This window comes from Fukomys damarensis, unplaced genomic scaffold (assembly GCF_012274545.1).
Source record: "Fukomys damarensis isolate Sample0158 unplaced genomic scaffold, DMR_v1.0_HiC HiC_scaffold_34, whole genome shotgun sequence".
NCBI classification, from domain to species: domain Eukaryota; kingdom Metazoa; phylum Chordata; class Mammalia; order Rodentia; family Bathyergidae; genus Fukomys; species Fukomys damarensis.
In genome coordinates, this window is record NW_022900946.1 from 14,899,902 (window position 1) to 14,922,234 (window position 22,333).

Below are 22,333 nucleotides of genomic sequence, written 5' to 3' on the forward strand. Positions count from 1 at the left end.
AAAAAAAAAAAAAAAAAAAAAAAAAAACTTTGGTGAAAAGGTACTCAGAGTCTGACTAGTTTGATTTTTAAAAATTGGGGGTGACTTTTGCTGAGGGCTGTGAAGCGTTCTTTTGAATGTGATTTTGATATTATTGTCTTAGCAACCAAGCTTCTGTCTGGATAACCTGATGGCCAGAGGGTCACTGAGAGAGTTAGGGAGTCACTGCTGTTTGGCCCCTTCAGCCCTTCTCACATGTACCGGATAGAGAAGAGGGATCAATAGCAGATGAAGGGGTATTCTAATGCATTCATGTCTGCCATAGAGTCTCTCTTGGAAGCCAGTCCCTTACTGCTCAAAGAAACTTGCTGTGGGGCACTAATGTCATCCTCACCCTTCTCCATCAAAGTAGCTCCTGAAATTACTGTTTACTCACTTCAAACTCAATATTATGTCTGTCCCTTCTGAGCTTCCCTATGTATGTCCCTTCTGAGCTTCCTTATGTTTTTGAATGGTACTCAGACAGCAGTCAACAGCCCCATATTCAAGTGAAATTCCTACGAAGCTTCCTAAAAGGTCACAGAGGGTATTTGGTTTCCTAGAGTCTATATTCAAGATAAAAGTATAAGCAATCAGATGTCCTTGCTCCACTAGAAGTGGGTAGAGTGTAGTTGAGCCAAGATCCATTTTACTGTATTTTGTTTTGTTTCATTTTTCTGATTATAAAAGTAATATGTCATCATTATAGGAAATTTAAAAGACAGAGAAAACTTAAGGGAAATGAGAAACTATGCCTACAGTCTTACCAGTTACAGTCAAACGACGGCATATTTTCTTTCAGTCTTTGTGCATAGGGCTCTTTACGTAATTGGCAAAGTATTTTTACAAGTTCTGTGCCCTACTTTTTTCATTCAACGTTGTGTCATAAATATTTACAGTATTGCTTGAAGTCTCCATGGGACAAGTTAAATGCTATATGCTTAAAAGCCATAATTAATTTAATTTTGTCCAGATTTTGGGTCCCTGAGTGCCTTCCACTGACCATTTTGGTAGATCCTTGATCTGTATCTTCATGAGTAAACATTTGCCCCATCTTATGCAATAGCTGCTCATTTGAATACTCTTGCAGAAAGACCAAGAATTAGAGTTATGGAGCCAAAGAGTAAGAATATACCTGGGGCCCTTGATACATCCAGCAAGACTTGTCTGGGAAGAAAATAAAATGCTCTCCTCAAGCTTTGTCCAGTTGTTACACTGTCTCCTGTAGTCCTTATCTCCAAGAGACAGGAGCTGAACACACAGAAAATGAGCAGGAAGCCACTGGTTCTGCTCTTTCAAGCCATGGAAAGATCTCCCAATGTGCTGGCCGGAAAATACAGCCCTCTTAGAGACCACTGTGGGCAGGAGGTTTTTGTTTGTTTGTTTGTTTTTTTGTTGTTGGGGTTTTTTTTTTGGTGGGTTTTTTTTTTTCTCCAAAAGGGGAGAGAAACTGTGTGAGTAATTAGGCTTTTGTGTTGAAGGAAAAAGAATAAAAGCTGAACTCAAAACCATACCAAAGGGAATGGTGCTTACTGGCTTATGTGGTCCAGAAAGATGGGGAGAAAGTACACAGAATTTTAAAAAGGAAGAAGAGCTACAGGATGATGTTCCCAAGCAGTGAAACTGAGTCTTGATTACACCAAAACCTCTCTTTCTGTCTTCCCCTTTCTCTTTTGACCTACCTTTCCCTCCCTTCCTCTCTCCTTCTCTTCTCCTTCTCCCTCTATTTCTCTTTCTCTCCTATGTCTCTCAATCTTTCTCCACCAGTTTCTCACAACCCCCCCTTTTTTTTCTCTTTGGTTTCATACCTTCAACTTTTCATTAGAAACAGGAAAGTGTTTTGCATAATATCAAGCACATAGTAGGCATTCAACTACAGTAGGCACTCCTTCCTATTTTCTACATGACAGGAAAAAAGGTAACAGCCAGCATCTTCAACTTTACATCTTCCTTTATTTTTCTATTGAAAAGCAAGAGTATCATTACGATAGCACCTATGTATCAATTCCAGAGAAGAATGTTCATTGGCTCCAGTAAAGCCACATGACCACCTATTGAGCCAATGGCTGATGGCTAAGGAACATAGTTCAGTGAATGCCCAGACTCAAGTCCTATACAAAACTCCTTGGCTAGATCTTTTATCAGAAGGAAGATGCATAAACTGATGATCTTAAGGGCACGGACATTTACCGATAGCAGTTAAAATCAGAAGCCATTCTTTAAGTTTGAATTTCACTTTTAAAACAAGAAAGTGATGGAAGGGTACCTGATAAACAGCAGGCACCCACCTTCTTTTGATTCCAAACAGCTACCTTACAATTATGCTGTTTACCTGAAGATCTCACATGCCAGACGACAAATGCGTCTCTGCAATTATCTGATTTTGCATTGCATAATTTAGATGTTCGAGTTGTCAGCAAAGAGCACTTATCCATAAATATAAAATTATATATGTGTATCATCCAGTTATAAGACAATCAGTAAACAGGGTATTTAAGAAAAGTGCACAGTAATGAGTAAGGCTTGCTGTTTGGGGGCATATTACCTAACCAGGCAATGAAATAGCTGAACACAGACTTCTATTTGTCATTTGTCTGCAGATAGGATGATATTCTGCAGCTTTTAATTAAGTCATAGGATATCTCAGCTTTACTGTGCATTGGGTGGAAGGTGGTTCTTTCTCTTTTATAACGACGTGAACTGAGGCCTACTTCTCTGGCACAGAACCCAGAAAAAAAGGTTATGAAATCTTCAACGGAATTTTCCACATGCCTTCAACATCTTCCTCATGTGTAATATGACATAATTCTTAGAAAAATTTACTAATAGCCAACCTCAGAACTGAGACAAAGAACAGAACAGACAGAAATTAGTATTTGTTGAGTGCCTTGTATGTGCTGCATATACAAAGCACTTTCTAGTTTTACCTCATTAAAACCACCTGCCTTTGTACAGGATAAAACAAATACTCAGGGCCAAAGTTACAAGCTCAAGGTTATATTACTCATGAGTGGCAGAACTGGAATTTTCAATCTAGCCAGTCAGACTCCAAGGTCCACATTCCAGCTTCCACAGAATGGACTCAGAAGCTGGCAGCTGAAAAGGATAAGCGCCAAAGTTTCCTTTGAACTGTCAGGTTTCATGATGCCAATTTTTGTAACTCTACTCATAAATGGCACAAAAATAGCATCTGGTGAATCAGGGCTCGTGGGAACCAAATTCTGCTGGATAGTTCTGTCATCTGTTGTGTTTTGCAAAGCTAAACCTGCAGGAGCTCTCTCATTTCCTGTGAGTTTTATGCCTTCCCTTGAGGATGGCAAACAATAGAGATCGGTGCATAAATCAAGTCCACAGAGTACAGACTTTGGACTTGAACTGCCTAGGTCTCAATACAAGCCCCATTTTTTCTTAGTTGTGGATATAGGTGAGTGACCAACAGTGTCTCTCTCACACTGGGCAAGGGAAAGACAACAGATGCAGTCGGGAATATAAGCTCCACGGTTGTGGGAGGATCCCTGATTCGGGTAGGCAAAGATGGCCAGGAGATGCTAGAAGAAACAAGCTAGCTAAGACTCCAGACACCCAGTGAGGAAAGAAGCCAAGAATATGTACCCATCAAAGGAACTTAAGTATCCAGACAGGCGCAAAGGAATAACAGAAGGAGTCTCGGACTCAGACGTCCACAGAGGGAATAAAAATTGGCAAAACCACCTGGCCAAAGATGAGGACAAATGGGAAGGGACACACCCTATCTATCTCAGCAGCACAGCTCTCCAGACAGCCATACAATAAGGATTCTGGCCCATGATTGCTAAGGCTTTGAATTTTCAAGGGAAGTTAAAAATCTAGGTTTCAATTCTTAAGTATCTGTTGCTATAGCTGGGATCTTCAGCGTCCTCCAAATGGCAAAGGCTTGGTCCCCAGACTGTGGCACTACTGGGAAGAGGTAGAACATTTAAGAGGTGGGCCCAGTGAGAGAGAGGTTTTTAGGTCACTGGGGATGAGTGTGCCCTTGAAAGGTGTTATTGTTTATATTTAGATATACTCATAGGTGGATCGCTGTGGGCATGTCCTGGAAGAGTTATATATGTATCCCTCCTCCCTTGACCCTTCACTGCTTCCTGTCTGCCCTGCCATGGACTGTTTCCCCTCTGCCATGCCACCCTGCCTTGGAACCAGCCAACTGAGAACTGAACCCTCTACAAACTGTGAGTTAAAATAAACCTTTCCTCCTTTAACTTGTGGATGTCAGCTATTTTTTTCTAGCCATGAGAAAGTAAGACAAAGCGGGTAATGGGACCCTAGCCCTTCCTTTCCTCCCATCTTCCTCCTCCTCCTTCACTTCTCTTTCCCTCTTCTCCTCCTTTTCTTCCCTTCCTCCCTCTCCCCATACCACTTCCTCCCTCTCCCCATACCACTTCCTCTTCCTTTCTCTGTCCCTCTCCCTCTTCTTTTACCTCTCCAACTCAAATGTCCATAAGGCTAAGCTGGTAACAAAACTGGCAAAGCCACCCAGGCAAAGGTCAACACCCTGTCTTTTCTCCTCTCCCGCTCTCTTCAGCCATGACATGAGGGGTTTTGTTTCACCACATACTCTCATCATGATATCCTACCACAAACCCAAAGTAATGGGTCCAATCAATCATGGACTGAAGCCTCTAAAACTGTGAGTCTAAATTAACATTTTGTCTTTATTATCATCTTTATCTCAATGAGGTATTTGTTATTGTTTAACTCATATAATGATTATCCAAATGAAGTATCTGTAGGCCAAATGTCCCACATGGTCCTAGAGTTTTGGGCCTGAGGAAACATTTTTATCGAATCCAGAAGGCTTTTCAACAGGCTCTCCTTGGATCTGAGATACCCCATCGTGTTCCTGAGCCCTTGCTCTGCAATGAAGTTTCTACTCTTTCTAGTATCTTCCAATCATAGATGTAAATCTTCCAGTCCTAGGTCATCCTTGTCCTGATATTTAGAAGGATCAAGACACAAATCCCTGGAAGCCAATGATGACAGGCTCTTGAAAAACAATAAAGTTTTTTAAAGAAAATACGTTCATCATTCAATAAATATTTATGTGATGCCTACTGTCCCAGAAACTAATGATACAAAAAAAAAAAAAAGACAGACAGCCCCTACCTTCAGAGCATTTTCCTTCTTCTCTGTGTCTTTGAGGTACCCTTGGGTCAACATTCTGCTCCACAGTTTTAGTCACGATATGGTTCAACTCTTGAACATTCTGGGTCCTTCTTCCAGTCCCATTCTTGCCATTCCAAAATCATTTCACTGATCTGACAACCTGGTCCACTTTTCTGTGCTCCACGTCCTAGCTTGGGGAGGCATAAAAAGAAAGTTTAGACAGAAGAACCATAAAGCTTCTCTCCTGGGAAAGCCACAGAAGCAACCACTGTTCTTAGAAGGTCTCCCAGCAGGAAGACCTGCGCAAAGACACAGCATGAGGTACCCTATACACCACGTGGCTACAGCTCAGGAGGGGGAGTAACACCTGCCATGTGCTCACTGTTTAGTGGAGTGAAGCTGAGGGAGTATTTGATTCTTTCTGTGGGCTTCTCAGAGTTAGCAAAATCTTAACCAATGGATTTCAACCTTGACTGTACAATGGGATCCGTGACCAGTGCCCCACCCATACCTTTTAAATCTGTGACCAGTGTCTCATCCACCCTGAATGTGGAACCTGAGAATCAACACTATGTAAAAGCTCCCCGGGTTGAGAATGAGACTGTAAACCTCAGAGATTAACCTCAAACGGGGCTGCCGTTCATGCAGGGATAAAAAGGTTGTGGATTGGGAGTTTCCCCTCACTGAGAGAAGCCATGGGCACTCAGCTCCACCTCAGGCCAAACCAGCCAATTAACCTCTCTACACTTACTTTTCCAATCTGCAGAATAGGGAAAGTAATAAATTATAACTGCCTTGCTGAATTAAATTAAATGATGAATTTAAATCCTCAACTCATGATGAAAGCTATTAAAATTGTTCATTGATGGCTTGTTACTCTTCTTTCCCAGTGAAGTTCCAAGAAGTTTGGGTGTGAATTCCGAAGGGCTGGGGATTTAGCTCAGTGGTGCCGCCACCTGCCTGGCAAGTGCAAGGACCTGAATTCCATGCCCGATACCAAAAAATTAAAATTAAAAAAACATTTAATCCAAGTTCTGTGAGTGTATGTCAATGAGTGTGTGTGTGTGTGTGTGTGTGTGTGTGTGTGTATTATTCTTAACTCTTTCTCTGACATTCCTCAGCCAAAATGTCAAGTCCTGTCGTGGGGATAGGCTTCCATAATTCAGACTTTTCATGATTTCGTGTAGCTGCTGGGACACACGGCAGAATTAGGAACGCCTTTTCCCTTCCGTTTACATTTTCTGAGATGAGATCGTGTCGACTTTAAAGTGAAAACTGAAGAAAATGTCAGTTCAGTCATTTTTAGTCATATTACTTTTGAGAGAGACCCTGAATGGTCTTCTTACCTCCCAAGCAGAATTAAGAGAAACCAGCCCTTCTCCAAGCATCCCATGGTAGCTGGCGGTGACAACTCTTCCCCTAAGGTTTCTACAAGTGTGAGTGCAGTAGCACAATTGGGGGTGAATGCCATCCTTAGAGCCCTCATGCAAAGACTTCCAAATAAGAAAGATAATATTAGAAAATGAAAAGAGGGAACCTAAAATTAATAATCAGTCTTTCTGAATTTTCCACTCCCTCAAAAAGTCTCCTCTCTGAAGAGTCATTCATATGGTTAAAAAAAAAAACACACACACACACACACAGCACTTGAAGTTGCCACCCTTGCATCATTGCAGTGTAACAGCAGAAGGAGCCACATGCTAAAGATTTCTTGGGTGGTGAGGGCCCCGGGGCACGCACATCAGCCTTGGAGACAGATGATATGGGCTCAGATCTCTGCTCTGCCAGGTGTGAACCAACCAGTTAACCTCTCTAAGAGCTTACCAATACTGCTTATCTTTTCAAAGAACTCTTTTCCTGCATCCTTTGTATTGTTCTTTAAGTTTCAGTTTAACTGATTTCAGCTCTGATCTTTATTATTTCTTTACTTCTATTGCGGTTTTTTTTCTTGTTTTTCTAAGGTCTTGAGATGCATTTAAGATCTCTCTGATTTTTATGTAGCTCCCCACTCCCAGCTATGAATTTCAATCTTGAATGGCCTTTGCTGAATGTGCTTCCATTTTCATTTGATTCTAGGAATTTTTAAAATTTCTTTGATTTAATGACCCACTGTCCAGTCAAAAGTAAATTGTTAAACCCTCATGTGTTTGTATAGTTTCTATAATTTCTCTTGCTATTGATTTCTAGTTTTATTCCACTATGATCTAATAAGATGCAATAAGTTATTTCAATTTTTTGGTGTTTGTATTGTCTAAAATATGATCTATTTCGGAAAGAGTGCCCATCAGCTATTGGAAGAACATCTATTATTATGGAGTTGTTGGATGGAATAGATTTATGTTGGGTCCAGTTGATCTACAGTGCAGTTTAACTCTGATGTTTCCTGTTTGGTTACTTGGTTGATTTGTTGGTTTGTTTGTGGTGGTAGTGATGGGGTTCTTTACATTTGTGGTTTTATATGATTTTTTTTATTTGTCTGTTTGGTTGGTCAGTCTGGCCGACCTATCTACTGCTAAGAACAGAGTACTGAAATTGCCCACTATCAGGGGTAGGGGAAAGGAAAGAAGGGAAAAGAAAAAACATAACAAAAGGTAAAACTGGAAATGAAATCATTGTAAATAGGGAAGGGTAGAGGAGGTGAAGGGAGGACAGGGGAATTGGTGAAAAGTAAGAACCAAGATACGTGATGTAAAGGTACAAGATCCCAATGATGACTGTAATTGTGCTGTATACCTAAAATGTACCAATAAACTCAATGGAAAAGAAAAAGAAATTGTCCACTATCACATCACTGCATTGGGGTCATTCTCCACCTTTCTGTCCAATGGCATTTTGTGGAATTGGACGCACTGATGTTTGGTACACATATATTTATAATTGTTGTAGCTTCTTGGTAGATTGTTCCTTTTACTAACATGTAGTGGCTTTCTTTGTTTCTGCTGACTGATTTTGACTTAAAGTCTGTTTTGTCAGATATGAGTATAGCTACTCCTGCTTGTTTTCAGATTCCACTTGCATGGGATATTTTTTTCCATCCTTTTACTTTCAGTCTGTGCATGACTTTATCAGTGAGGTGTACTCCCTGCAGGCAGCAAAGAGTTGTGTCTTGTTTTTTAATTCAGTTTTTCCATGTGTGTCTTCTAATGGAGAATTACTACTATTTACATCCAGAGTTGTTATTGAAAGGTATGTATTAATCTGTCCTTTTTGTTATTTTTCTAAATTTTATTCTTTCCTAATTTTAATTTATCTATCTACTCTTCCTCTTCCTTATCTTTTGCAAGGCTACCTTGGTGGTCATGAATTCCTATAGTCTATTCTTATATATGCTTATTTCTTTGATTACAAAGGACAGCTTTGCTGAAGATAGTAACCTACATTGGCAGTTATTTTCTTTCAGAATTTAAAATACACACTTTCATGCCTTCCTGACCTTTAGAATTTCTTTTGAAAAATTTGCAGTCCTTCTGATGGATTTGCCTTTATAAATGACTTAGTGTTTCTCTCTTGCAACTTTCAATGTTCTTTCCTTGATCCATACTCTTGGCATTGTAAGAATGATGACACGGAATGTTCCTTTCCAGTCATGTGTGTTTGAGGTTGCCTTCTATACCTGAATTTCCACGTCTTTCCCAAGACTTGGCAGTTTGACTGCTATTGTTCTATTTTTTAACTGAAGAGAATTTTCTATGCCTTTATTCTGTACCCTGCTGCTGTCTTCTTACTGAAATTCATAACTTTGACCTTTTAAACATGTCCAGAATTCTTAAATATTTTGTTCACAATTTCTTATTGTTTTCTTTATTACTGTGTGAATGTGATAATTCATCAGCCTTGCCTGGTAGCCCTGAAATTCTATCTTCTGCATGATCCAGTCTAGTGGTGGGGATTTCACTGCAATTTTTTATTTGAATCATTGTGTTTGTTTTTTTTTTTTTTTTTTTTTTTTTTTTTTTTTTTTTTTGGTAATGGGACTCGAACTCTGGTCCTTGTGCTTTCAAAGCAGATGCTGGAACCACTGAGATAAGTCCCTGGCCCTATTGTGCTTTTCATTTCCAAGATTTCTGCTTGGTTCTTTTTTCAGAATCTCTATGTCTTTGTTGAAATGCTCTTTTATATCCTGTATTGTCTTCCTTAATTCATTCAGCTGTTTGTGCTACTTCTGAAGCTATTGATCATTTTTTAATTAATCTTTTAAATTCTTTGGCATTTTCTCTATTTAGATCTTTGGATTGAGCTACTGACAGTTATAAACATTTAGACGAGTGGTGCTGCCTTGTGTTTTATATGACTTATGTCTTGTGTTTCTATGTTGAGGTTTGTGCATCAATTGTATCTCTTCCACTTTTACATAAGGGTGCTTCCAGCGCCTGCCTCGTAAGTGCAAGGGCCCAAGTTCGATCCCCGGTACCCCCCCCAAAAATGAGCACCTTTATATGAGGGTCTTCTGAATTAGCAGCTTTTTTTTTTTAAGGACTCAGTCCTCAGTATCACTCACAGAGGGGAAAACAAACCATAGCAACAATAACGACACAAAGACAAACCAGATGTTGTAATACAGTAAAAAAAAAAAAAAAAAAAAAAAAAAAAAAAAAAAATGACAACACCAATAGCGATAGAAAGAGGCAGACATACTATAAACTAAAAGGCTAAAAATGTATAAACATAAAAAATAACAATAGCAATAGAAAAGTGTGGGAAAGGGGACGATGGAAGACTTTTTAAAGGAAGACAAGATGAGAAAGAAGAGAAAAGAGCAACAGATAAAAAATCCTATTAAAGAACAGATACAGGTAAATAAAATAAAATTATGGGCCGGGGATTTAGCTCGGTGGTGCTGCCACCTTCCTCACAAGCACAAGGTCCTGAGTTCGATCCTCAGTGCCAAAATTAATTAATTAATTAAATTACATAAAAGAATAAATAATTGAATAAAATAAGTCTCTGTATTCACTGCAAAGGTTTTATTATCTGTTTCCTTCTGAGCACCCAGCTCCACTGCTAGCCCCAACAAGCTTTGTGGCAGGAGGGTTGGTTGGGTGCCCCCTTGCTCGGAGTTCCTGTTCCCAGGAGTGTGCAAATTGCCTGAAAGCACCAGACAGTGAAGGAAGCAAACAGGCTGCTGAGTTCCACGTCAGAGGGAGGCAGTGAGGAGAGCCGAACCACCCACCATGTGCACTTTCAGACCAGACCCCTCAGAAAACCACATATCACAGGCCCGGTTCCTCGCCACAGAGGAAGGTACTGCTGACCATTGTGCCCTCCACAGCCCAAGGCTAAACCCTGCTTAACCTTCTCAGAGGGTCCTGTAACTAATGCCCACTCTCTCTGTGACTGTCTCTGTGGCATGGTGTCCCTGGGTCCCTGGACTATGGTGGCTGTGACTTCTGATAGTCAGAGTAGCTCAGTCTCAAACAATAAGCCCCCTTTCTGAGATTCCAAGACATGGCAAGTCCTGCAGTGGATTTCTTCTCCAATGCCAGCCTGGAACACAGAAGACACTTTCAGACTAATTTCCAAGCTGATTTGCAGCTTGCAATAATCATAGGTTTCTCCTGTGGCTAGGGTTGCTGGTCTGTTTTATACCATTGGGCCTGCCAGCCCTCTCTGCTTCTACCAGCCTCTCTCAGCTTACCTTGGGCCTACACAATCAGGTTCCTCTCCCCCCAGGGAACTGTGGTTGGCGCTGTGGACTGGTTCATACTTTTCTATGTTGTCTTTCTCTGTGCTTTTTGCCTTTCCTGTCACCTCTTCTTTGATTTCCAGAGCTCGGAATTCATTTCTTACCTCAGCGTATAGTTTTCCCTTTCCTCTCTAACTTCTGACTAACAGAGTCACAAGAAGGGTACTTCTACTCCACCATCTTACCCAGAAGTCCCCTCACCAGTTGAACTTTCTAGGCTCAGTTTCCCTATTTGTAAGTGGGCATGGTAACAAACCAAAGTAGGTACATATCTGGATTAAATAAAATGATAAATGTGACGGTTTCACTATTATTGATTGTTCATTTATTTAACAAATAATTATTGGGCTTAGTCTACAACTCATCACTCTTCCAGATGCTGAGCCTTGCTGCTGTAAACAAAGCTCAGCTGAGGGGTGAAGGATGCCTCTGGTTTACCCTGAGAAGGCTTTTCTTGAGGTGAGTGAGCAGGCCGTGCAGATATCTAGGGAAGGAGCTGTCAAGTGGGGGGAACAGCAAAAAGCTGGACAGGGAGTGACCTAGAGAGTGTGAGGAGCAGCCAAGAGGCCAGAGTTCTCAGAAAGAGTAAATAACAACAAGACAGAAGGAGACAAGCTCAGAGAGATGCCCGGTGTCTGGAGTTTGTAAGGCCAGCTGGACCACTGTGAGAACTTCAAGTCTCGCCCTGAGTTGGGAGCCCTTAGAAGGCTGAGCACAGGCACAGCATGATCTGCCAGAGCTTGTGGAGTAAGGGCTGGAGAAATGCAAAGGGGGAACCAAGGTATGAGCCACTGGCATCGTGCAAGCAGGAGAAGTGGTGGACAGGAGCTGAGCAGTGGCAGTAGAGGTGGTGAGAAGTAGCTGTTTGGACCTGTTTGGGTTTTTTTTTTTTAAGTGTCGTTGTCCAAGAAGAGTATATCCTCAAAATAAAGTATAGCCCTTCCCCAAAGGATACTGGTAGCCTTATGCTAGCACCCATCCATTCATCTGCCCCCTAATGATTTATCACCCTTTTATCTAACTATATAACAGAGCCCTTATTCTCTATTTTAATCATAAACTTCCTGAAAACAAACATGAATAAACTAACCTTCAATAAACCAACATTAGTCAACAGAGGAGCCTCCCCCTAACATAAACACCAAGTGTTTGCTCCAGCAGTGGATTCTAGGAGGAAGAGATGATGGTTTCTCCTAGATTTAGTCCCCGCTCTGAATGTGAATTTCCCTGGAATCTACTACTGGGAATTCAGAGTTCTCTCATACATAAGGGACGTCTTCAGAAATCCTAAAAAAATGTGTTGAAGTAGGATAAAGAGCTCCTAAGAAAGCAACAGTGTATGAGCAATGCCAACATCTCATGGCAGAATCTGGACATGTATCACTCAATCTCGGGCTGCTTCAGTTTTCTCATTAGTAGAAAGAGACCAATGAAGCAACTGTTCATTTTCCTGGGAAGGTAGCCAGTCTCCAGTAGGCCCCAGTGGTCCTCATCTCCTGATAGTTCCACTTGTGAATAGACCTCTCCACAATGAACAGGCTACATCGTAACCAACAGGATGTTGCAGAAATGCTGCAAGTGACTTGCAGGGTTAGGGCATAAAAGATACTGTACCCTTGCGCTCTTACTTATTTACACAGTCATGGTGTCTCATTAAGTCAAGCACTTTGGCATGAGTACACCAAAGCAGAACTCTGGGAAGGTCCATGTGGTAAGGAATCTCCAGTCACCAGCCACCACCAACGAGCACAATGGGTGGGGACAGCATCTTGGAAGTGGCTCCTCCAGGTCCAGTTCAGACTTTCAAGAATAATAGTCTTTGCCCACAACTTGACTGCAACCTCACGAGAGACTCTGAGCCAGAACCGTCCAAAGGAGTTGCTCCAAAATTCCTGGTCCTCAGAAATCATGAGCTAAAAACAGTTTATTGATATTTTAAGTTGTTGAGTTTTGCAATCATTTGTCACATGACACTGGAACTAAGATGATCAATAAGAGCTGAAGACCCACTTTGAAGCCTGATGCAGAAGCTTCACCCTTGCTCATGACCCCTGCCTTCTTCTCTGGCCTCCTACCCTACCCCCCACCCCCAACTGCATGTATCCCCTGGTTCTGACCCACCAAACTTCATCTCTTTACCTTTCCTCCCTGCAATGCCCTCCCCTAAGCCTTTCTAGTAAACTCCAACATTTCCTTCACAACCCAACACAAATAACTCCTCCCCATGGGGCCTCCTGTAGGATAAATGTACATCTCTGCGCTCCCTTTAGACATCTCTGTCAACTCCCTGACATTGAGTACTGTGCTAAAATTGCACATTACTACTTCCTGCATGTGAAAAGAAGGACATTTCAGGCATCTCTTCACATTTCTCCTTATGCCCAGCCAAGTGTTTTCTCAGAAATGTATGGAGGCCAAAGATGTTACCACTGCCTCAGCACCTTTTGTGTACCAGCACGCAATGTCTCTTCTACACCAACTCTTGGAGTTAAGAACTTTACATATAAGGGACCTTAAGCTCAGAGAGTCTGTTGCTCGGTCCAAGAACTCAGATCTGCCTAGTGATGCCTCCAGAATAGAAAACAGTGGAACAGAATGAAAATCTTCAGAGCACTTTCTGGGTTTTTCTTTTATTTGTCTCCCTCCACATCGTTGTGATAGCTGGCAATCCAGTGAGTGAAATGTATGCAAAATACACTGCAAATGCAAAAAGTGACCTTTGCCCTTAGTAGTCTAGCTTTCTCACTACAGTTCCACGGCTGGAATCCAAATTCCCAGGCCCTTTTTCCTCATTTCTAAATGTCTTTAAGGGCTCATCATGCTCTCCACTACAGTAACCCACTTGTAACAAGGAGCTTTGACATTCTAACAGTCACCCCTCTGATGAACTCTTGCCTCCACACCACCTGCAGCCAGGCAAAGGGATCCAGAGGAGGCATCCTGCTGGGGTGAGTGCTGCTTGTATAACATATTAATTTATTGTCCTGCCACTGCCGCTTCATTTGCTCTTCACCGTGATCTCATCCGTCCTAATGAATTTATCTGGTAATAATGTGGATGTCATAAGCACTTACACTCCGCATTGCCGCAGCATTCCTGCCAGCAGAGCTGTGACACGTTCCCCCAGGAACCGTGCCAACTTTAAAATGATTTCACCCCCGCCACTTTTTTCAGATGGTGCAGGCGTTTCTGCTTAGCAGCTCCTTCTTTTGCCTCGCTGACCCATAACCCCATTTTTGCCTTTGCACAATGCACCCGTGGCGTCTTCCTCTAAAGCAGCAGCATCCAAGAGAACGTGGGGCCGTGATGGAGAAACCCTGCAACTGAGCTGTGCAGAATTACAGCCATGAGCAGTTGCTGAAAACTTAAATATGGGCACAGGGACTAAGAAATTAACTTCTATATTTTATTTTATTTTCATTAACCCATTCCTGCTTGTCCCAAGAATACTCACTGGTGGCAATTACAGCTCCACTATTTACCAAGATAACTCCAAGGGCCCACATGTACCCCTACGGCTTGCCCCCAATATCACTTGATTTTATTATTATTTTTGCTTCACTCTATCATAGTATTCAGAAGAAAAAAGAAGCCATTCTATTTTTAGCATTTTACTGTTAGTAACCATATTTCCATTTACAAAATATAGTAATTCTTGGTTGCTGAAAATTAAATGAACAGTGAGCAGTGAGCAGGAACGTAAGCCGTATGCAGCTAGCATCTACCATAGTGGACAGCACAGTTCTAAAAAGGGAGTAAATCAGGGCCCCTTGAACTTTGTGTCCATGTATATCATAGGGGGAATCTTGTTAATATACAGATTCCAGGCATCAGCTCTGGGATGGCACCTGGGGTTCTGCATTTCTAACACCCTCCCCAGTGATGTCCGTCATGGATCATAATCTGAGTAGCAAATACCTGTGCCATAGTGACCTGGGTGTTTGCACATGTGAAAATTCATGACGCTACACACGTAAAGTTCATGTACTTAGCTATTTTTACGTTACCTCGGTCTCTCTGAGGTTTCATTCTAAGTACTGTGCACTGAGATCAGCGGTTCTCACCACTGGTTGCACGTAGACTTGACACACAGAAAATTTTAGTTCCAATATTGCATGGAACATACTTATACAAAAATATTGTCTACCTCATTTTAAATTTAATTTGTTATTGTTGATGTTTTGCTAAATGAAGAAACATTGGTACACAATTAAGTCCCCTGAGGAAGCTTCTTTCTTGTTAACACTGATGTCTGAGCTCTACCCTTTCTCAAGAATCCTAATTGGTATGGTTATAGTACTTTTGAAAGCTCCTCAGATGACCGTTACTTGCACCAAGTGTTGCAAAGCACTGGTCTAGGCCTAAAGCAGCGGTCTTCAAACATTAAAGCCCAATTTTCAGGGTTCCACCCCCAAAATTTCTGAGCCAGTTAAGTCTTGAGAGGGAATGAGAACCTGTACTTCTAACAAATCCTCAGTTGGTGCTGATGCTGGTGGTGCAGGGACTGAACTTTAAGAACCTCTGAGTTACTTTATGCTGACCTGGGGACTAAATTAACCCAAAGCAGGAGCAATTTACTCTCCAAGTTCTAATGCTCAGAGGATTGAGAAGCAAAAGTCCAATGAGCCCTGAAGAGTCTGCAAGTCAGGGGAGAGACTTTCCCAAGGGACTCACCGTGCTTCCTTGCCATGGTGGACACAGGTAAGGGGAAGCCGCATAATTTAGGGCTGGGGGACCTGTTCCTACCACTTAACTGCCCTTGGGCCCTGGAATGTGCCCCCTACTCCTTCCTGCAAAATTAATATCTGTTTGCAAAATTAATATCTACTGCTCACATTTCAGGAAAAGATGAAGTGAACTGAAACCTGCATTGTGACAAAGCAGACGTGCAACGTGTGCCTGTCACACACAGGAGAATTCAGCTCTTGAGTTGCACCAGCCAGAATGCTGAGGGTCAGCATCATCCATCCTCATAAATCTACAGCTGAAAGGTAGCAGCTTGGCTCCATTTAAATCCAGGCTGAGAGTACGCAACTCTGGCAGCTATTAGAACCACCTCAGGAGACGTTTACAAGTTCTGCTGTTGATCCCATGCCCGGGTTCTCTATCTGTTATTATTCTGGGCCAAGATGTGGGCTTTGGTGTCTTTGAAGTCTCCAGATATGTCTCGGGGACAGAAAAGGGTTAGGGCCACTTGTGTTGGGCCAGCCCTGCCTCCAGTTTTCTCAGAATGAGCCACCTACATCTACCTCAACTTCTGCTTCTGTGGCATCTAAAGCAGCCTTCTCTCTTTCCCCAGACAGTGGGAGAAAAAAAAAAGTACCAAGCTGAGAGAGCAAAAGAACTCATGGAGCTCAGCCAGCGCAGCCCCTCATTTCACAGGTGACAGAACCCAGACTCGCAGAGAGAATGAGCAATTGGTCCAAGGTCACTCGGCTGGGCATTAAATTCGCTCTCCACAACCCAGCTGTGGTTCAAAATCTATTTCCATCGAGTGAACAAACACTTCCAGACTTACTATATCGCAGGCACTATTCTAAAAGCTCAACAAATACGAACTCCTCTAATCCTGATGACTCTATAAGACGGCACTGCTTTTCTTCCTGCTTCTATTCCCGTTTCACAGATGAAGACACTCTCCGTAGTGCCTGGGATGCACCCTGCTAGCGCACACAGCAGGATGCTGAACTCCAGCATTCTTTCATAGCTACTTTTGCGGAAATACGTACCCTTCTTGGTGATGGACAGAGATCCTAGAAGGCAAGAATACTTTATAACTTTTTCCTTCTTCATCAATAAAGCCAACTATAAAGTGACTGGGAGGAAAGCCCCTAACTGTTACGAGAAAAGAAGCATCACATCCCAGCCTCCTCAACTCAGGGGGCTTTAAGTGCCCTTCTAATAAAGGAACCCATAAATACATTTTGGTACTGAGAAGGCTTCACGAGCTAAGGACATGAGAATTCATTATCAATCTGGCTGTGCAATTACATCCTGTCAAGTTCCACTCTGAGATTCTTTCTGGCATTAGCCTAAGGCTGGAGAAGCCTGAAAGTCTCCCTGGTGGGTCTGAGCAACCCACAACGCACTGTGGGATAAGGGAGAGGGGGTGACTTTGGTTACAGGGTCTGAAACTACTCTGAGACCCATGCCTGCTCCTTGGACTTGGGAGTCCTGACCCAGAGCACCATCCTCCCCACTCATACTGTCAGACTGGAATCCGTTTGTAGCTCACCTGCACTCTAAATCCCTCAATGTCTTCCTACTTCCCGCACGATGAAGGAAACCCCAGCTGCGTCTGACCACCTTTATAACTTGCTCCAACCTCCCCGCGGCCTCTTTTTCTGAGCTCTGATGTTCTCTAATAGCGGTTATGAAAATAAGTAGAGAAAACGTATAGAAACCCGAGTAGCACAGTGCCTAACATACAGCATGTACTTGGTGAAAGGGTGTTGTACTGTTGTTTCAAGAACAATGAGGTGAGGAGGAGGAGAAGGAGGTGGCGGTGGTGAAGGAGGAGGAGGTGGAAGAGAACATTCCCAGGTCATTTCTGATATTCACACATTCAAGTTCGGAACAGGCTGCGCTTTCACACTTCGTGTATTGCCATCCCCAAACCAAAGTGTATGCCAAATGATAGCTTCTGCATATATCTAACAAGTTCCCGTCTTATGAAAGCCCTGCTTGCCAGAAAGCAGCTCCAATACCATTATAGTCTTTGATGCTATAACTTATTTAGCTAGTTCATTGCATTTAACTCATTATTTTATAAAAGGTGACAGAAAACAGAAAAGGAAGTGTGCTAGTGTTAATGATGAGAGATCCAAATTTCTCAGCTGATATTGAAAGGAGCAGGCATGCCATGCAAGGCGAGTGCTTAACTTCATCATCTTCAGGCCATTAATGGTGTCTTCCATGGAGAAGGAAGAAGACAAAGTTAAAATATCTATTGATGCTGGAAAAAAATTGCTCCCAAGTGTGTACAATGGATGAACCACCCAAACAATTCTGCTACGTGGAAGAAAGCAGACACGAGAGATCCCATGTTCCACAAATTCACTGTGTAATATGTTCAGGAGAGAAAGATCTGTGGAGATGGAAAGTACGTCAGTGGTTGCCCCGAGCTGGGGTTAGGTAGTGACTGGAAATGGGTTCAAGGTTTCTTTCTTGGGTGGGGCGGAGAACTGTGACAATGGCTGCAAACAACTGTGCAAACCTTCCTGTCACTGAATTAAAGTTATCTCTAGGCATCCATGGAGTTCAGCTCCAGGACCCCACCCAGGTACCAAAAGCCATGGATGTTCAAGTCTCTCATTTAAAATAGGATGGTATTTGCATACAACCTGCACACATCCCTCTGTACACTTTGAGTCACCTCTCAATTTCTTATAAGTAACTAATACAACGTAAATGTTATGTAAATAAATGTTATGCTGTATTGTTTCGAGAATAATGGCAAGGAAAAAAGTCTGGACATGTTCAAAGCAGGAGCAGGTCTTTTCCTCATCTATTTTCAATTCATGGTTGGTTACATCCACAAATACGGAAGGCCTACTATCCACACTTACAATGGGTGCAATCTATGGTCTGTGCACTTAAAGAATAAAAAGGGGAGAAAAACAAAAAAATAAGCAAGCAGTAACTAAAGATGTTTACATGTTTGTCATTTTTCAGGGAGTGGCCTTTAAGTATACAAATACACATAATACACTCATACACACGTAGTCTTATAACATGGAAGTCTTCGATGTGATTTGCACACCTTTAGTGTTTGTCAGTATCGCATAGGGAAGTCTTGGGCTGGGACTTTCTGGAAGGCAAGACTCTAGCTTCTTCCATGCCAAACCCCTGGCCCATTGCCAGCACTCAGTAAATGATCTGAAGATAAATGAACTCCCTTCCTGTGGAGAACTCACACTCTAACAGAATATTACAGCAAGCCAAGGAGCAGACCACCACTTCTGCAATACTGTAGGTCCAAAGCATACATGGGATGCCCAAACAGAGCCCTCTGATCTCATTTCAAATGGTTTTCTCTTTTAAAAAAAAAAATCCAGCTACCAGCAAGCAAATGAATTTGCAACGATCAAGTGTACTGCATCGTCTGCAGCTTACCTGGCTGTTTTATGTCCTGCCAAATGTAATTGCCTAATGGAAGAAGACTCTTGCCTTCAGGTCTTCCATAATGGTTCATTTTCCAACAGAAGCTCCTGTGGCTACCATTTGATGTTCACATATTCTTCATGGCTCCTGTGACTGCAGTGGGCTTTTGCAAGCCTTCTGAAGAGTGAGGTTGCCTTTCTAGAGCTTGCAAACTCCTCTTTACCAAGCTCAGCATCCCAGAAGTTAATAATGCTAACAAGACCATCCTCAATCATCTAGCTCCCATTAAAAGGTGAGAGAAGATGAAAGTCCCCAACTTAATTCTCTATGCTGTGTACCAGAAATTGCAATCAGACAGTCCCTGCTGCAGGGTAGCATATCTATGTCAATGGGGGCTCCTGGTGCTGAGTCTGCAGCAATTACTCTAAGTACATCTGAGCATTGGGTTTAAGAGGACAGTGTGGAGGACACCAGGCTGATAGCAAGAAGCATACAGGATTTATACAAAAGATTTACAAGCTGGAGCTTAGCTCAGGTATGAGGGAGACAGCTTTAAAGAAACAGAACTACCTCAAGATCCAGAAATACAGTATGAGGACCAGGTCCCCAAGATCTATGTTCCAGTGGTAGCAATTTCACCCTTCAACAGCCTGGTGACATAGGTAAGTCAGTTCACATGATTGATTCTCAATCTCTTCCTCCTGCGACGGAGACCATGTCTAATGTCACGGCCCTGGGATCAATGTTATTTTTTTCATTCTTTTGCTGAGAATGGGGCAGTGTATTTAGCAACAAACTGATACTTTTCTCCAAAGAGCAGCAGGGGATTAAGAGCTGGGAGATTTATAAGTGTTACTGGCTGGCTATGCCCAGCAGGAAAGACCCTGGGTCTGAAGTGTTGCATTACCACAGGAGGCAAGCAAGTACTGCCAGAGGGGAAACATTTGACTCAAACTCAGCCACATCAGACAGAAAATTTGATAATTAAGTAGCTTATTCAAAATAAATAATGATAATAAAAGTTCTTCATCATGCAAGGCCCTTAGTACTTACTAAGCTATTGTAAGAACTTACTAAACATTCTGTTGTTTGCATCATCCATTCAGCAAGTATTTAAGGGGGGCTATGTACCAGGCATAGTCTGCTGATAGAGCAGTGAGCCAACAGATAAATACCCTTGCCTTCTGAAGGTTACATTCTGCTGGCATGTTCTGAGGAGGAAGAGAGAGAAGGGGGGATAATAAATAAAGTACATCACTGAAAAACAAAATAACGGATTGTTTTTTTAAAAAATACTACAAGAAGCTCACCCCTTCCACCCAGCGGCCAGAGGAACCCAGCCAAGCAGGTGCCAACACAGCGGTGTTCTCCCCACTCCAACTCCCCAACAAGAGAGAGAGGGACTCTCTGACGCTCCTAGAGGAAAATTGAAGCCCACTGGAAAAGTAAAGAAAATCTGTGATGAAGGCAGAACACACCACCATAGTTGGTAAGGCAGAGGGACCAACACCTCACATAAAAACCTGGTCTAACTTCAGAGGAAAGACAGCTGGAGCCTGCAGTAGAACCTTGCAGAGTTCAACCCAGCAGGTGGTCAGATATCACAACTTGAGCCTTGCAGACAGAAATCAGCCTGAACCTCAGGGGACAGCTGCTGGCTTGTGAGACTAATTAACTTAGACCTGCACACTCCTGCCCACACGATCTACTGTGTCAACAGAGACATACCCTGAAGAAGGCCCTCTATGTCTATTTGTATTTTTTATTTTTAAAGTAATATTTTATCTTATCTTTAATCATTTTAAAATTTTTTCTTTTTCTTTTCTCAATTTTTTCCATTTTAAATCTTCTTTTTGTTCTCTCTCTCCCTCTCTCTTTTTCTCTCCCACCTTGATCTCCATTATTTTCCCTTTTTGTTTCTGCTCCTATCCTAATTTGAATTTATTTTCTTTCTTTTCCTTTTCTTCTCTTTTTCCGTCTCTCAATTGCCTTTAGTTTTAAAAGAAAGTGATTACAGCCTCTAGCCTCCCTATTGCTGTTAGTTTTTTCTGTTCTTCTGTATATTTTGTTCTATCTTCTCCTCTTATCTTCAAAAGCTCACTAGAGTTTGTATGATCTTTCTCTGTCCTCTGACCTCACTTCTAATCGTTCTCTGTCCTATCTATCTATCACTCTCTCCCCAACTCCTTCTAAATCCCCATCCTGAATAGTAAAGTTGCTGTATTGAAGAGTTTATTCACTATAAACATATTTTGGGCTGGTCCTCGATTTTGATTTAATTCACATAGTTAAAGGAAATAGATTAATAACTACCACAAATTGTCATTTTCTAAGCTGTGCTTGATGCTATTGTGTTGCTGATTGTATCACTTGAGCTAAGGTGTTGTGATTGATCTAATCAGTTGTCCTTCCTGATATAATGAAAATGAAATTACTTCAGTCATTACAGACTCAAAACCTAAAGTCCAGCTATATCTGGAAGATCAAAGTATTAACCCAGGAATTAAACCAAGGACAATACCAATGACAAAAATAGAAATGAGAAGACATTTAAATGAGACACAAACACAGATTTCCATTTCACTAAGGTAAACTCTGGGGGAAATGAGGTGGAAAAGTCTGACAGTCAACCATCTGGACACCCTGAACCAATAGCACAGGAAGAAAAATAAAAACATATGAATGAGGCTCTAGAAAAATTCAAAACAGAAATAATTTCCCAGATAACCACAGAGATGGTAAGACAAATGAAAAACATGATGGGAGACTCTAGAACAGAAAAAGATTTTAAAAAAAAATGAGCTCAGGACCATAATGGAAACCATGAATGCCCAGCATAGGAAAGAAACAGAAAATCTGAATGCCCAACATAGGAAAGAAATGGAATCCATGAAACAGATTCAAACACATATCCAGGAGATTAAAACTCTGTAGAAAGCATTTGCAACAGAATGAACAAATGTGAAGATAGAATTTCAGATATAGAAGATAGGATTGTGGTCAAAACTTCCCAAACAGAGGGAAAGAATTGGACATACAGATAAGTGAGGCATATAGGACTCCAACTAGCCATGATAAAAAAAAATCTACACTTAGACATATAATAATCAAGATTTCAGAAACCAAACAGAAGAACAAAATACTATAAGGAATTAGAGAAAAGAAACAAATCACATGCAAAGGAAAGTCCATCAGAATCACAGCAGACTCTTCAACACAAACCTTCAAGTCAAGGAGAGCCTGGAGTGAGGTATTTCAAGTCCTAAAAGAAAACAACTTCCAACCTAGACTGATGTATCCTGCAAAACTATATTTCAAAATTGATAGGAAAATAAGTTACTTCCACAACAAAGAACACCTGAAAATTTCATGAACACTAAACCAGCA

At 41.7% G+C, this 22,333-nt stretch overlaps 1 long non-coding RNA gene across 5 annotated transcripts in view; it reads right to left on the reverse strand.

Moving 5' to 3' along the window:
* Positions 1-22,333, reverse strand: part of LOC104850828 — a 191,186-nt gene that overhangs the window by 14,597 nt on the left and 154,256 nt on the right. For all 5 annotated transcript variants that reach the window (XR_004515200.1, XR_004515199.1, XR_004515198.1 and 2 more), the window contains one exon: positions 5,161-5,351. This is a non-coding gene — a long non-coding RNA (uncharacterized LOC104850828). The remainder of the gene's footprint in view (positions 1-5,160; positions 5,352-22,333) is intronic.